Source organism: Rhineura floridana, chromosome 1 (genome assembly GCF_030035675.1).
Source record: "Rhineura floridana isolate rRhiFlo1 chromosome 1, rRhiFlo1.hap2, whole genome shotgun sequence".
In the NCBI taxonomy this organism is placed as follows: domain Eukaryota; kingdom Metazoa; phylum Chordata; class Lepidosauria; order Squamata; family Rhineuridae; genus Rhineura; species Rhineura floridana.
Window position 1 is genome coordinate 130,212,491 of NC_084480.1, and position 12,589 is coordinate 130,225,079.

Below are 12,589 nucleotides of genomic sequence, written 5' to 3' on the forward strand. Positions count from 1 at the left end.
GCTCAAACTGCAACCCATTTTAAGTGAATACTAGGATCTGAGTCAATTTAACACCACTTAGAATAAATTGGATTACCTTCAATCACTTAAGTATGGATCGGACTGCAAAATAGCTGAAAGTACAAGCCTCTGTAATTTCCTCACAACAAGGCATGAATGCACCCAAAATGCCCCAGACTTGCCTTGAGAATAAAAAGGTATCCTTGCCAGGACACTTGCTTTTCTTATCAGTTCAGTTTTGTTCCTCATCCAATACTAAGCTTTCCATAAGCAGGCTCAGATTTTTAAAAGATCATGAATTGGTGCCATTGCACCCATGTATATCCTCTTATATTTTAGGCAAAACTGTTCTGAACAGTGGGGTGAGCCACAAGACAGAATGGTGAAACAGCTGGGCTCTAGGATCATTCGGACTGGATGGGGGATGCAGGTTTGATCTCAGCTAAAAGAAATTAGCAGAAAAAATATGCTCATTTTGGTGAATGAATGAGTGGCACAAAATGGTAAAGGAAGTGAGAGAGAAAGAAAACTACGTTCACTTCTGTCAGAACCAGTTGAAGAAAAATATGGATCCCTTTAATGAGGCATAACCTTTCATGTAAAACTCTCCCCCTTCCCATCTCCTTCTAGAAAATGACTGCAAACTTCTCCTGCACAAATATCATTAACTTCAGTGGGATCTTGCAAAAGATCTGCCTTTGCTTTAGACCTGTTTCCTTCTCAGCTATCTTTAGTGATGCCTAAATTCACTGCCCTAGGCAACTACTTTGCTTTATTTTAGGGTTACTTATGTCTATGCATATGTATGGTTGCAGGTACCTGTGCCAGGGAAATAGGATTGATCATATCTTCCCACAATATGTAGAGCAGAGGAGGACATATGCTTTTGCTATGTAATATGTGTAGCTGACCTCAAGTGAGGTGCAGACGCTCTATAATACTCAGAGACATTCCTTTTTACATATTTTTGTAAAATATTTTTGCACTTTATGGTCCTTCCCTATTTTAAATAGAACTGATTAATGACATTTGCAACTTGCTGCAGGCGTTTTGTACGGTAGGATATAAATAATAATAATAATAATAAACATGTTCTGTGTCCAGGATTTGGCCTCAGAAAAGAAATTTCCAGGGTTGAACCCTGGTGCATCCTGACCTGACTGTGCTTAAGCTCAGACTGTAGTCCACTATCCTATGAATGTGTAAGAAAAGATCTAGGAGTCTTTTTTCATATTATAGCTTTAGGATCAAGGTGTGCACTTTCAGCTGAAAGTAACTTTAGAGCAACTGACTTTAAGTAGAACTTTGTCTGTTTTAAATGGTTGTGGAGTCACAGCCCAGCCTCTACAAATCACTGGAATGGTGCCACAGCATTGCTGTTTGGGCTTAAGTGTTAGAGAATATTTTTCTAGAGATCAGTGATGAAAGTTACACTTCTAGGTTTACCAGCTTTTTAAAAACTGCCCTTGTGTTTGTGCCTTAAATATTTCCATCTGCTAATCAGGTTAATTGTTGTGCCATCAAAAATTACACCTGCTGATGCCTGCAGATCAGACTGTTAAAAGTGCAGCAGCAGGCCAGTCAGGCCATTTTCTTGTGGTGTGAATTCCCCACCCCCAAGCCCTTGGATACTGTATGAGTTTTCCTAAGTACAATTGCCCTAAAGTTTTCTCTCTTTCTGCCTCAGCTCTTCATTTGGCCTTCTCTTTCCCCTTTTCTTGTCCTCCCCATCTTTCTTTCTCTCTGTTTTGTTTCTCCTCATTCAATGGTTTGGTGTGCAGCTCCTCTCTCTCCCTGCCCCCTCCGTTTTCCTTAAGTTTGCTCCTGCTTCTCCCTAGCTGCTTTTAGCAAATAGTGCTACTCTCCTTCTCCCACCCCCTGCCCCTCCTACTTGCCACAGAAAAGGCATGAGCCATGAGGTGATTTTAACTTACAGGAAAAAGTGCACAGTCATTAGCAGTAACTGATTGGGTTAAAGAGGAAGTGATTAATAGAAGTGTAGTAATGGGGGATTTGGGAGCTTGAAAGAGATGTCTAGTTCAAAAATGCTTCTCAGTGGCAGGACCCACCATGTGCAACAGAACCCTGAAGTCTTTCTTGGAAGAACAAGGCCTGCTGTCATCAGACTACATTAGATTCTTTTACAAGGCAAAGGCTCCAAAGTTCATTTGCCGCCTATAAGCTTCTAGGACAAATTGCCCGAACAGGTGAAGAATTTACTATGGGGAAAAAGGGGGGGGGACTTGTGAGTCATCATTCAATCTTAATTAGCAACTAATATGTGGTTTTGTTGAGTTCTGAGTGAGCAGTATCGTGAGAATGTATTATAAAAGCAGCATTTCAAGTGTAAAATTTGATTTCAAGTGTTGGGGTATCAGTGAGATTCTGTTGTGTCATACTGTTAATCTTATGGATAAAAAAATTATTCTACTACCCCCTGTGTGTGTGTGTTTATTTTTAATATTGTTTTAGGCTACTCAGATGTGCAGCAGCCAAGGCCAGCACCTTGTAGGCTTTTTTTTGTTTTTTTTAAGTAACTGAAATGTAACTGTAGTAATTACTTTTGAGAAAAAGTAAAGTAATCAGTTACTTTCAGAGCAATTGTAATTGTAACAGTAATTACTACTTTTTTGGTTTGTCTAAGACGAGCGCCTGGGTGGCAGCGGCGACAGCAGAGCAGAATGAGGAGTCAACCCAGGTTGTTGTGGTTGGAGGCTGGTCGATATCGGTGCAGAAGACAACTGGAAAGGGTGGTGCATTGGGGCGACTGGAGTGTGACCATGCATGCCACTCCCTGGATGGAGAAACCGAGACATCTCACCATGGAAGCCCAGGGAGCAGACAGTTTTTGGACCCCATTTTCCCTGATCACATTAGCACTGTCGATGGGTGCTAAATCCCCATCACCTGGCTTGGTTTATCAGAGCTCAGAGTATCAGCTGCAAGTACGTTCTTCTTGAGGCCCATGCAAACCATTCCAGTGTTTGAATTTTTTGCACTTGGGTCCCTTGTGGCCTACTCTGGCTTTTATACTGTGTTTATGTGTATGGATATTGTTCATATATTTTGCTTTGTAAATTAATTTGATTTTTTTTGAAGAAGAAATCTTTATTGTTCAAAGCCATAGCCCACCACAATTAAACAAATATAAAAAAATAAAGATTTTTTTTATTGTACCTTGTGTATTCTGTTGTAAACCGCTTTGAGGTCTTTCAGATAAAGGTCTATAAATGGAAATATAAATAAAATAAAATAAAGACCTCATCTGAAATAAAGGTAACACTGTCCTCACAGGAGGATGCTAGCCCCTCACAAACTCATGTATGAAACACCCAACGCTGAGGGTCTAATGAAGATGCTGACAACTCATCCCTCCTCTCCATAATGTTCAGTTAAAGGTGTGTGTGTGCGCACACCCCACTTGTTTATTTCATTTTATATATATATATAATTTTAAGGTTGCCATTCTTCTATATAGCTATAAGGGCAATTTTTTTGTAATTGTTATGTGCCTTCAAGTCGATTAGGACTTATGGCGACCCTATGAATCAGTGACCTCCAAGAGCATCTGTCGTGAACCACCCTGCTCAGATATTGTAAGTCGAGGTCTGTGGTTTCCTTTATGGAATCAATCCATCTCTTGTTTGGCCTTCTTCTTTTTCTACCCCCTTCTGTTTTTCCCAGCATTATTGTCTTTTCTAGTGGATAATGTCTTCCCATTGTGTGTCCAAAGGATGATAATCTCAGTTTCATCATTTTAGCTTCTAGCGATAGTTCTGGTTTAATTTGTTCTAACACCCAATTATTTGTCTTTTTTTCAGTCCATGGTATCCACAAAGCTCTCCTCCAACACCACATTTCAGATGAGTTGATTTTTTCTCTTACCCATTTTTTTCACTGTCCAACTTTCACATCTATACATAGAGATCGTGAATACCATGGTCTGAATGATCCTGACTTTAGTGTTCAGTGATACATCTTTGCATTTGAGGACCTTTTCTAGTTCTCTCATAGCTGCCCTCCCCAGTCCTAGCCTTTTTCTGATTTCTTGACTATTGTCTCCATTTTGGTTAATGGCTGTGCCAAGGTATTGATAACCCTTGACAAGTTCAATGTCCTCATTGTCAGCTTTAAAGTTATATAAATCTTCTGTTGTCATTCCTTTAGTCTTCTTGACGTTCAGCTGTAGTCCTGCTTTTGTGCATTCCTCTTTAACTTTCATCAGCATTCATTTCAAATCATTACTGGTTTCTGCTAGTAGTATGGTATCATCTTCATATATTAAATTATTGATAGTTCCAGAGCTTGGAAAAGTTACTTTTTTGAACTACAACTCCCATCAGCCCCAGCCAGCGCCATGCTGGCTGGGGCTGATGGGAGTTGTAGTTCAAAAAAGTAACTTTTCCAAGCTCTGGACTTCTACCTCCAATTTTCATACCTCCTTCATCTTGGTCCAATCCTGCTTTCCGTATGATATGTTCTGCATATAGATTAAACAAACAGGGTGGTAAAATACACCCCTGTCTTACACCCTTTCTGATGGGGAACCAATCGGTGTCTCCATATTCTGTCCTTACAGCAGCCTCTTGTCCAGAGTATAGGTTGTGCATCAGGACAATCAGATGCTGTGGTGCCCCCATTTCTTTTAAAGCATTCCATAGTTTTCCATGACAGAACAATTTACAAGGTGTGAATGTTATAAAACACACTCACACACATTCCATAATAAAACTTCACTCATTACGTGTTAGTAAATATCTATTTGCCACCACAACCTGTATTTACAGACTTTGGGGCAGACTTTGTACCTGAGTGGAACACATGTCCTGCATGCACATATATGTACCTATAAAAGAAGGGAGGAATAGAAATGACATGAATCAGACAGCATGTATGTGTGAGTGGTGGGTGGGTGTGCTAAGGATTAGGAATAGAAAGACCTGTCAATCTCAGTTCTCTCAGTTTCTCATTTTTCCAATCAATGCTCCACATTTCTTCAGCAATTTGCGGATTTTTCTTTTTAAAAATCCTCATGAAAATTCTCCAGCATTTTAGTGCAAATTTCTCCTAATAAAACAAATTTTTGTAGGTAGCGTTGACTAATGTGCACATTTTTGCAAGCAATTTCTCATCATATAATGCATTTTGTATGTTATTTTCACTCATACATTCATTTTTATCTACTCTTTCCCCTAAAATATTTATTTAATTTATTTATTTATTTAATTTATATACCGCCGTAAGCCCGGAGGCTCTCTGGGCAGTGTACAAAAAGATAAAAACCAGCAAAATATGCACTTTTGTAAACATTGTCTGGCTGGCAAACTGCATCGCAACATTCAGATAAGTGCAAGTTTCAAAAGATGGCTGTGCTTCAGTTCTCATATTGTTTCAAATTTGATAGATTCGGCTTGAAATGAGAACTGAATCAAAATTCACTCCTATCCCTACTGTCATGAACCTGTATATGTTCATGAGTTATTAAAAAATTATATGTAACATCTTGGTTCAAGCAAAGAACTATGGGAGTTCCAAACGTTAAGAAAGACAGGCCTCTGACAGAATAACACATTAGGTTTCGGTTTCCAGCTGAGGACGGTTAAGCAGAAGCCTAAACAAGAAGCACCTGGCTATCTGTGCTGATTAACGAGTGCCTGGCATTCAAGGTCATTCTTGGCCTGTGAAGTTTGAAACACCGTTTGGGAGGGGGGCCTGGAAGGCGCGAAAAAGTGAGAAATATCTAGAAAGGGGTTACATCAGACATCTCCTGATTGGCTAATCAATCTTGGACCGTTGGGATTCTTTTCCTTAAGTATAGGGCTAGAGGCCCATAGCTTTGTTCCCTCAGGAAGGTTCTGAAAAGTTCCTTCGGAGTGTTGCCTATGGGAGGTAACCTATGCAGGGTTCCATTGCTTTGTGGTTAACATCAATCTCTCTTAGGAGAGACGCCACTTCAACCATCTACCTCATGTGTAAGTATTAGGTTAGAAAAGGTTGTTATTTTCCTGTGTGTGTATGAATTCTCTTGTATGTACCTAAACCCCTGTTTGGATGTATGGTCTTAAAGGATTACTTGCTGCTATATATTTGATGTGCACTTATCTATTTTAATAAAGGTACTTCTATTTAACCTGGTGTGTTCATTGAGAGAAAGGGTGGTTCTGAATTCAGCACCTTGACCATCTCAGTCACGTAACTACCGAAGAGGGGAAAAGAAGTTAAAAGCTTACATTCTATTTTGTGGGTTTTACCAGAGGTTTCCTGACAAGGAGTGTAAGTTTGGCTCTTGTCTTTTTGGACCTTGGTTTACCTATTGTCTGGGCTCAGAGATCCCCTAGCTCTGAGTGGAACCAGTAAATGGGTGGTGGCAGCCTACCTTCTACCTTGCAGGGTTGGTGTTGGAGTACACAGCCTTGGCAAGGGTGAATTGGTATTTCGGTTCCAGATCAATTGCCCTAAGGGTGGGAATTGGGTCTGACGCATGGTCCTTGTGCCTTGACGGCAGGGATTCATGACACCTACTAGGGATAGAATTTGCCTGCTGCAGCAAATCTGGGGGGAGGGGGGATCAGAATTACGCAGATTATTCACCCACCCCAGCCTGCAGCCTGTCATTTGCTCCACGCTGTGGCACCTTGTCTTCCTGTTCCTCTTCCTCCTCTGTGGTCTGGCCTTGCTGAGGAGGCCTCTGCTCTATTGTCCAGAGTAGGGGGGGGTTCCTCCTGTCTTCTTCTTCTGTATGGTGTGGGGATGGTGGGCACGGAGCAGATTGGCAGCTAATCCATGGCAGCTACGGATTTCATCCCTAGTGTGTGTACAAACCCATTTGTAACACAAAAATTTAATTCTTCTCCATCCAGAATCATTCGTGCTTGTCCTCAGCCTGCTGCTTTCAAACTAGATTGGGTTGAGATCCTGCCACCCATAAGGGTGGGTGTAGTTACTTAATGTGTGCTTGAAATGCCTCCCCTTGATTATGCACATTTTTTCCTCCCTGCACATACCCCAGCTGAATGAAGAAGGAAGCAATGATTGCAGTCTTGGTACTCTCCCACCCACAACATTCTTGAGCAGGTGTGGATATCACTCCCATTGTCGGGACCACCTACATCTGCTTTCATTTGTTTTCAAATACACACACTAAAAGGCAATGCAGAATTAATTGGCAATGAGCTTTTAGTTTCAGAATGAAACCAATTTGTCAAGTCGCTTTTTAGGGGCAAAAAATATGCAATGGATTTACATGGTGTGTGGACTGCATCGATAAAAAGGTATTCCATCTCCATTGATTCTAGAATAAAATGTTGTATGTACGCAGCCTGAGAGAGACAGAGAAACTGAGACAGGTGCATGAGAGATGATGTTTCAGCTTCAACTTCAAGGAGCCATAAACAGTAGTGTAGTAGCAAATTCAGAAGTGCAGGGTCCCTTCATGATAGTCACAGCACACCGCCTCACAGCCACTCCCCGTTCTATGATTATTCACTAATAGGCAAAAAAACCTTGCGGTTTAAGAATGTACCTGTAGCCCACAGATATTTCTATCAAACTTTTAAAAGCAGGGAAATTGGGCAGCTATAGTGAATGCACCAGGGGAGCAGTGGACCTGACCTCCTCTCTGAGATATTGGACTGCCCTACAAATTTGTCAAAATGCAAACACCATTTGGGTTGGTGTTTCATAGTCCAATCCACTTGCTGTGTAGCTTGGAAGAATTTGGTAACATGTAAAACTCACCGGGGGGAGGGAAGGCTGGAGTGGGCAGGGGAGAAGGAAGAAGGAAGAGGGGGAGGAGGAAGGGAAAGGAGAAAGAGGGGGAAAGCAGGTCTGATCATTTGCATGCTTATTGAGTTCAATGGGATTTACTCCTATGCAATCAAGGTTAGAATAGGAAAAACTGACTATGGGGGAGGAGGGGGGAAAGGGAAGGAGCGTATTGGAGGGGGTCAAATAAAGGGGGAGGGGGGGCAGGTTCGATCATTTGCATGCTTATAGAGTTCAATGGTATTTACTTCCGTGCAATCATGCTTAAGATAGGTAAAACTGACCATGGGAAGGAGGAAGGGGAGGGGGAGGAGGACAAGGAGGAAGGGGAAGAAGGGAATTGGAAGGGGATGGGGAGGGAGAGGCAAAGGAAGGGGCAAGAGGGAGGGGATAGGAGGAAGAAGGGAGGGAGGGTTTGATCTAAGGTTGCCAGGTTCAGGGTCTGAGAATGATTCTGTATCTTTAAGAGAAGAGAAAATTCAGCCAAGTACAGGTTTTCTTGCAACACTGTAATGGGCAACACTGTACAGGCTGGGCCTGGCAACCCTAATTTGATCATTTGCATACTTTTTGAGTTTAAACTTTTTGAGTTTAATACTTTTTGAGTTTAACCATTGCCTTCCTCTGAGGCTAAGAGGCAGTGACTGGCCCAAGGTCACCCAGTCAGCTTCATGGCTGTGTGGGGATTCCAACCCTGGTCTCCCAGGTCCTAGACCAACACTGACCTGGGGGAGGGGGAGGGGAGATATTGGGTGGGTGGGCATTGGGCAGAGGGGAAAACCCTTTCCTTTCCAAAAGGAGAACACTGTGAACAATATCATTGCTTTTAGCATTTCCCTCACCTTTTTATTCTACAGCAGGCACATGTAGCCTCCCACCCAAATTTAAACCAAAGCTGTCCCTGGCCACATTCACACCAGGCCTTTATTTCACTTTGGACAGTCATGGCGTCTCTCAAAGAATCCCGTGAAGTGTAGTTAGTGAAGGGTGCTGAGAATTGCTAGGAGACGCCCTGTTCCCCTCACAGACCTTCAATCAGAGTGGCTGACTGTTAAACCAGTCTGGCCACTGGAGCTCTGTCAGTGCAATAGGAGTCTCCTCTCAGCACCCTTCACAAACTACACTTCCCAGGATTCTCTGAGGGAAGCCATGACTGTCTCACATGAAATCAAAGTCTGGTGTGGGTGTGGCCCCCTGATTAGCCAAGCCAAGCAGCTGTGAGGCTTTTAGAACACTGACAATTGGTTCTTACTGAGCATGCCCAACATTATCATTGGCTTCCAGCCAAAATTTCTTAAATTAATTAAAAATCAGCCAGGCATTTTTTTTAACTTTTAAACTGCAGAAGATGAAGGTCAGAGTAAGGGGCAAGGTCAGTATTAGGATTACAGGTACTCTGTGAACATGGCTGACTTTTTAATGAATTTCAACAGATTATGAGAACTCTAAGGGGGAAAAGTCCAAAAGGGCTCTGGGTTTTTTTTCTCTCTTTTTAGACTTTGAACTCTCTGTTCTCTCTGACTGTTTCATGTATTGCCATGAAAATTGAGAGGGTTATTAAGCAAGCGTTTCTGAGTTCAGGACTATAAATTTTGTAAGGTTTTGTTTTGAAATGAGCTTACGGGAAGCATCAGCATGGCATGTGGGGGGTATTTTCAATTTAACATTGCGGAATGTGAAAAATCCCCACTGGCTATAGTATACAGCCACTCTCGTGGCTGTATAATACAACCATCTAAGATTATACAATAAAATGAGCTTTCAGTCTTTTACTTTATTTGGACTACTTTCCTTTAGTGATGCATTGCAACAACCATTGCAGATCTCCAAGTGTTGCCTTTCAGCCAGCTCTACTATTTTCTGTGCATGTACATGGGCAAACATATCAAGATGCTATAAGGTAAGGAACTTCCTTTGCTGAGTTTCACTTTTTTGGTTGCCATACTAAGACTAAAGGGGAGTGTGTTCGTGCCTTGTCTTGCCTCCTTTCACTCTGGCTCCAATCGGCAGCAAAGAACACTAAAGACACTGGGATCCCGCTCCCAAAAATGTAAGGGGTCTAAGACCCCCTAGAACCATGCAAGACCACACCCCTGGCCATAAAGAAAGATATTTTACATGGCAATGACTGGCTTCTGACCTGCTGTGTTCCTTTATGCCCTGGTTTTCCACTTGCCCTATTTTTGGCTTCAGACTTGTCAATCTCTTTGACTACAAACTGGTTGCTACCACCACCCCTTTCATCTTGGGCTTTTGCTTCTGCCTTTTCAACTTAACCCTTGGTCTTTTGCTGTTTGCCGGGCTTTCAGCTGGCCTTTCCCCATGACCTTCTCTGAAGTATATCTTTGGTTCCTCTTTCCTTTTAGACGTATGAAGGTTGTTATTCTTTTTGGTAGCCTGCACAGAAAAAACATTTCAGCTGTTTTTCCTTAAGCATTCCCCCAAGAAATGGTTTCCTTGCCTAGAAGGAGCACACTTTCTACAATATTAGAATTGTTAAATAGCATCAGGAGGTACAATTAAGCGTCCTCGGCAACAAAACTGAAAATGTGGGTTTTATGCATGGCATAAACCCAGAGAAATAGAAAATGAGGTTCACTGTTCTCTGTCTTCTATTTCAGTTAAAAGCTGTTACTCCCAAATCTCATGGGCATCCTTATTTTGAATATAAACGCAGGTTTAAATGGGGCCGGTCCTTCCTTTAGGCAAAGTGAGACAATTGCCTCAGGTGGCAGATGCTGGGAGGCAGTGGTGGTGGTCCCCTGGCTCTTCCTTCTGAGCTCCCTGGCAGATGGGAACACCCTGGCAGGTAGAGGACAGAGCTGGGTGTGCCATACAGCCTGCCCTACTGTAACCCCCTAAGTTAGCTTTGCAGGTGCAGTGAAAGACACTATTCCATTGTCAGTATGGAAATAAGATCCAACTGCCAGTCCAGTCAGCATCTGGCAGAATGATGAGGATGCCGTCTTGTCCTTTCCCTCAGGCAGCAAAATGTCTTCAGCTGGTTTCAAACCTGTTTCTTCAGAGGCATACTAAAGGCTGCAATCCCATACATGCCTACTCAGAAGTAAGCTCCATTGGGTTCAATGGGACTCACTCCCAGGTAGGTGTGTAATGGATTGAAGCCCAAGTCACTCAAGAAGAACTGTGTGTGGCTCTCTTTCAGATTTGGCTCACCCGCTGGCAGAATGTTCACATATGTGCATTTTTACATGAAATGGGGAGACGCAATACAAATTTAAGTGACAGTTACAGGCATTTTGATGCTATCTTTGAGGTGCATGTATGAAAAACATTGCTGTAGAAGTCTCCCTGAGAATGAAGGCAACTCTGTCTTCCCCATAGCAATGCTGATTCTTTTGTTTTTCTATTACTTTTTTAAAAAACCCAATTTAGCACCTCTTCCCAAATCCCTACACCACCCCTCCCTGCTCCAAATTTTGAACTGACAACCCTGAAAATGGTTAGGTAACAATCATAGGAAAACTGGGGGGGGGGAGGACATACACATCCCGTTAAATGCCAGTTACAACTTACAACTGAGGCTTGCTCATTTATGCAGATGAAATTCATAATCAATGAAAGAACACAAAATGTGTTTTTTTTAACAAAAACGCTTCCATCCTTCACCCATCTCATTAGTTTTATTTCAAAAAATTAAATGGAGTCCCGTGTACCCTTCAAAGCAGCTTTATAGAGAACAAAGAATAAAAGGAGCAAGCATCAAGAGAACAAAATTGGATTTTAGCCATTAAAAAACATGAGCCTATTGCATTCATAACCTTTTCCAAAAGACAGGCCAGATGCCAGTTGAAGCACTCAATTATTTCCATAATTCTCCTTAGCGGTTTTCTATTGATTAGTCTAGGCTGTCATTGGACAGAAATAGAACTTTATTTATTTATTTTTAATTACCACCTCCTCTATAAACATGGATTTTTTTAGTGTTAAAGGTCAGTCATTGTTAAGGAAATATGAGCATTTATATGACATTCATGTTTCAGTGTAGAAATGCATTTACTTCTGAATTGATTTTTAAGTATAATCCCACACATCTAGTCTGTTAGAGGACACATGTTCAGGGGTATTTATTATACTACCAAAACATTTCAGCCTCCACCTTCATCAGCTGCTAACACACAAAGGATGCTACCAAGGTGGCATTTATAGAGCTTTGAGAGCCAGTGTGGCGTAGTGGTTAAGATGTTGGACTACAACCTGGGAGACCACGGTTCGAATCCCCACACAGCCATGAAACTCACTGGGTGACCTTGGGCCAGTCACTGCCTCTCAGCCTCGTGAAAACCTTGTTCATAGGGTCGCCATAAGTCGGAATTGACTTGAAGGCAGTACATTTACATATGAGGATAGAATGCTCAGAGGGGCTTCATTTGCAGAAGATGTGATGCTGGTACTGTCCTCCAGGTTAAGCCCATGTGGTGCCAATGTGTCCAGAGAGTATATCCAAAAGTTCTCCCTCTTAGCCACCGCTGCTGGATCTGTTGGCATCTCTATAGCTATTATAGAAAGGTCCAATAGGCTGTGCCCTCAGTGTTAAAATGTTTTGCAACTGGTTGCTCCACTTTTTCTGTCAAGACTGCCAATTTGTGGTTTCTGAAGTGTATGGTTAGGTCAGTTGTATTTTTTCCTACATGTTGGATATGACATCCTGGTTTTTTGCATTTTATGACATAAATTATATTACAGGAGCTGCAGGTGGTGTTCTGTTTGATGTAATATGTTCTGCCTGTCCTAGTGCTTTTGAAAGTAGCTGTCTCCCTGAGGTACACACAGGTGATACAGCATTTGGAGTGACAAGGATGAG

At 42.0% G+C, this 12,589-nt stretch overlaps 1 protein-coding gene across 1 annotated transcript in view; it reads left to right on the top strand.

The window, feature by feature from the left end:
* Positions 1-5,864: 5,864 nt before the first annotated feature.
* Positions 5,865-12,589, top strand: part of LOC133387373 (SUN domain-containing protein 3-like) — a 46,720-nt gene continuing 39,995 nt past the window's right edge. The window contains exon 1 of the mRNA XM_061632019.1: positions 5,865-5,972. The gene's annotated coding sequence lies outside the window, so the exon portion shown is untranslated. The remainder of the gene's footprint in view (positions 5,973-12,589) is intronic.